The sequence below is a fragment of the Microtus ochrogaster genome, chromosome 2 (genome assembly GCF_000317375.1).
Source record: "Microtus ochrogaster isolate Prairie Vole_2 chromosome 2, MicOch1.0, whole genome shotgun sequence".
NCBI lineage: Eukaryota > Metazoa > Chordata > Mammalia > Rodentia > Cricetidae > Microtus > Microtus ochrogaster.
This window is the reverse complement of record NC_022010.1, coordinates 69,797,838-69,802,377: the sequence shown is the minus strand read 5'-3', so window position 1 is coordinate 69,802,377 and position 4,540 is coordinate 69,797,838. Positions and strand designations below refer to the sequence as shown.

The 4,540-nt window shown below is 51.7% G+C and overlaps 1 protein-coding gene across 3 annotated transcripts in view; it reads right to left on the bottom strand.

The window, feature by feature from the left end:
- Positions 1-4,540, bottom strand: part of Hlcs (holocarboxylase synthetase) — a 190,166-nt gene that overhangs the window by 163,802 nt on the left and 21,824 nt on the right. The gene's annotated exons all lie outside the window — the stretch shown is intronic.

Genomic DNA, 4,540 nt, shown 5'->3' with positions numbered 1-4,540 from the left:
GCGCCCGGCTCCGCCCCGCCCCGGCCGGAAGCGAGCCTGGGGGAGGGGGTGGAGTGCGCGTGCGCTGCTGGAAGGGGGAGGGGGCTGCGGGCAAGGGCCGGAGTGCTGGAAAGGGGAAAGATGCGCTTGAGATGAGGGGGTACGGGCTAGGTAGGAGCTGGGGGCGCCAGAACCACCGAGAGGGTGATGCGGATAAAAAGGGGATATGGGCATGGAAAGGTCGGGCCGGGACTGAAGATGGCCCTGGAAGAGAGGATACTGTCTGTCTCAGGAGGCTGGCTGTTCCAGGAAGGGAAGTAGGGAAGGACAGGAGATTGGAGGTGTGCCCTAAAGATGGAGAGACCAAGGCTGCACCACCAGACGGAACTGGGGAGGTGACCAAAGCCGTGCTGGGAACTTAGAGGGACAGCAGGAAGCTTAAGGAACCTTGGTTCCCTGGAGGAACTAAGGGAGGCCGCTCCGGGTGGAGGGAAAAGTTTGATGGGCGGGAGGGTGATAGTGGAGAGGGAGGGTTCGATGTGGGGGGGGGGGGAGAGATGGTGATGAGGAGGGAGAGTTTGATTGGGGAGGAGGATGATGATGGAGGGGAAGTTTGATGGGGGACGGGTGCGTAACCTAATCAAGTTAAAGTCCACCTTATGTCAACAGCCAATATTTACTATCTACACAAGTCATAGCGCCAACACAGCCTCTACCTGGCCCAGTTGGAAAATAGATGAGTCCATTTTACTAGACCTTGCTAAGCCTTCAGAAGTAGTGCCGGGGAAATTACATGAATTCATATGACGCACCAAACAAGACAAATGGGGCATTCTCACGCATGTCTGTTGGTGTTTTACCCATCAGCGACGATTCCCAATGGCCTTGTCACAGGGAAACACAAGCGTCCCAGCCGCTTTCTCTCTCGAGCCTGTCACCCACAGCGCCTCTGAACAAAGCCCATCCAGGCCTTGCTTCCTGACCCTTGCTCCTCCACTGTAAATGGGCGGCATAATTAGTTAAGAATTATGTGTGTGCCTCTTCCACGTCATGCCTAATCCACGGATAGATTTTTATTTAAGTACACCAGCCACGAATCTGTTGGCTCACCCTGAGTGATGGGGGTGCATGCTTTTAATCCCAGCAGAGGCAGGCTGGTCTGAGGCCAGCCTGGTCTACAGAACAAGCTCCAGGATGGCCAAGGCTACACAGAGAAACCCTGTCTGGAAACTCACAGATCCTCAGACTTTTGGTCAGGTGCATAGCAACAGCAGATTTAAGAAGGGAGTCCAAAGACAAATGACTGGGCTCACGTAAACAAGGTACATATCGCTGGGAACAGGGAGACAGACTAAGGGACGGAAAGGATGCAGCCTGCACTCCCCTCGGGGAACTAGTTCTGTAGTTCTGCGTGGCACTGGTTAACACCGAATCGTGTTTATGCTGGGTAGTTTTATGTCAACTTGACACATAAGCCAGAGTCCCTGGAGAGGAGGGAGCCTCAACTGAGAAAATGCCTTCATAGGACTGGGTTTTAGGCAAGCCTGTAGGGCAGTGGTTCTCAACCTTCCTAATGCTGCAACCCTTTAATACAGTTCCTCATGTCGTGGTGACCCCAGCCATGACATTATTTTTGTTGCTACTTCCTAACTGTAACTCTGCTACTGTTAAGAATTGCCATGTGATATCTGTGTTTTCTGATTGTCTTATGCAGTCCTTCAAAGGGGTCATGACCCTCAGGTTGAGAACCCCTGCTCTAGGGTATCTCTTAGCAATTGATATGAGAGGACCCATATCATATGGGCTCACTGTGGGTGGTACCATCCCTGGGCTGGTGGTCCTGGGTTCTATAGGAAAGCAGACTGAGCAAGACATGATGAACACACCAGTAAGCAGCACCCTCCATGGCCTCTGCGTCAGCTCCTGCCTCCAGGTCTCTGCCCTGCTTGAGTTCCTGTCCTGACTCCCTTCATGATGGACTATGATGTCATGTCGGAGTGTAAGCCACTTTACTTAAACCCTTTCTTCCCCAATTGCTTGGGTTGTGATGTTTCATTGCAGCAGTAGTGGCCCTAAGGAGTCTGCTTTCTATTGCCACTATAAAACGCTGATAAAAGCATCTCGAGGGGGAAAAGGATTTGTTTCAGCCTGCGTCACCAACGGAAGCCAGCGCTGGAGATTGAAACAAACCATGCTTACTGTTTCTGACCACAGCTTACTCAGCTGCCTTTCTCATACAGTGCAGGCCCTCTTACCCAGGGATGGCCCAGCCCACAGTGCCATGCTACCACTGAGCTACGTCTCCATTCTGATTTGTTTTTATTTTTAAATCTGTGTATTAAGAGAAAACACAGAGTTGACTAGAAATAGTTCTCTGATCCCCAAATATAACAACATTAATTAAGACACCAAGAACACTGGGCCACCCAGATAGTCCAGCCTGATGACCCAAGTTCAGGCCCTGAGACCCATATTGTGGAAGGAGAAAAACCAATTTTCACAGTTTGCCTTTGACCTTCACACATATGCTGTTGCATATATATATACTCTCTCTCTCTCTCATACATACACACATACACACACACACACACACACACACACAAGCTACCAAGAACACTAATTACAAAGGAAAAGGTAAATACGCTAAAACTAAGCTCCCCAGGCTGGAGAAAGGGCTCTGCAGATAAGTGCACTGGCGGCTCCCAGGCCACCTAAGTTCGGTTCCCAGCACCCACACTGCGGCTCACAGCTGTCTGTAACTGCAGCTCTCAGGGACCCAACGCCCTTTTCTGGCCTCTTTGGGAACCAGGCATACACCTGATACACAGACATACGTATAAACAAAACACATACAGACATAAAGATAAAAGAAAACCTTTACAAATCAATGTAAATTAAGACCCTCCCTTTATTAGAGGCACTATTAAAGAAGGACACACTCTGACATGAGAGGAGGAATCTAGAACACGAGTAATCAATAAAGGGTTCAGACCTGAAGTAAACAAAACACCAAATTGTAAGACATGGTCAGGCGGAAAGGAGAGGATAAAAGATACATGAGCACGTCACAGGCAGATGACTGGCAAGCTTGATGCTCAGCTCCCAGGCATTGGAGAACAGAGGGGCTGGTGGCGATCCCCTGTAAGTTCTCATCTGCCCCCACTGCAGAAGGCACTGTGCTGACTTGCTACAGTCCCTGGCTGTCATGTCCACATTTTCACCAGACAGTAGAAAACACTACTCAAGCAAAAAGATCTAACAGAGAGGACCAGCTGGAGCTGGACGAGGGTGCAGCATGGCCTCTGAGCAGGCCAGACACCTCTGCCTACAGACAGATGTACAGTGCCTCCACTGAGAGCAGCTGTCTCTGCCACCAGAGGCTGGGCTAGGAAACGGGGAGTCCCCTTAGCTGGGGGGGGGGAGGGCTCAGGTCACATGACGGAAACCAGACCCCACCAGGCTCGCCTGAGGAACGTGGAACACCAGAGGACAAAGACACCAGCAGAGGGAGGAGGACGGAAAGCTCCTGTTCTTGTGGCCCAGGATCCCTATGGCTAAAGCTCCCTGGAATCAGATGGCAGAGTCTCTGGGACCCAGCAGGGAGAGGCAAGGGCAGGAGGTGTGGATGAGCGGCCAGCCTCTGTGCTTCCTGAAATGGCGCCTGGATCTTGTCAACAAAGTCCAGTTTCTAGTCCAGTGTTTATGGGAATTGTGGCCACCTTGACTCATACACTTAGGCCCAAGCCCTGGAACTAAGCAAGCAGCCATATCTAGAGGCCAAGCCTTTAAAGAGGTGATAAAGGTAACAGGCGTATGAGTGGCTCCTAGTTCAGTAAGTGTGAACAGAGGTCTCACTGTTCTGGGGGACGTTCCCCCAGCCCCTGGCGTCCATATATGGAAAAGGTCTGGGATGTTCTGGTGGGAGCTCCACCCCAGCCCCCTCCCCCAGAGATGCTCGAGACCACTCCCACCGTGTATGTAAACTGCTCCCCAGAAAACAGAGGTGGGTTTTTGGTCTCTCTTCCTTGTCTCCTCTCTGGGGGTATGGAAATCATCTGGGAGTGTTTTATCCATTAAACCTGGGCATTTTCTAATTTGATTTGATTTGGTCTGATTTGGACTGCTGCGTTGGCGGAGAGGTTTATGGTGTGCAGAAACTTTTCACGTACTAAGGACAGAGACATGCAGAGGTCACGGACAGATGCCTTTGACAAAACCAACCCTGGTCGCCCCGTCATCCTGACTTATAGCTCCCACACTGTGTAGTACTTTTTTTTACAGCAACCTTGGCAGAGATGCCACCCTTGAACCACCAGGCCTGGGTAAGTCTTTGCTCCACACTCCAGCCCAATATTCATTGTCTTCCTTAAAGATCCTGGCTTCAGCCACCCACCTCCCACCACCACTGTGACGCTGTCCTGTCCCAGGCTTCAGTGCCACATCGTCACCCCGCACCCCACGTCGTCACCCCGCACCCAATATCATCACCCCCGCACCCTACATCGTCACCCCGCACCCCACATCGTCACCCCGCACCCCACATCGTCACCCCCGCACCCTA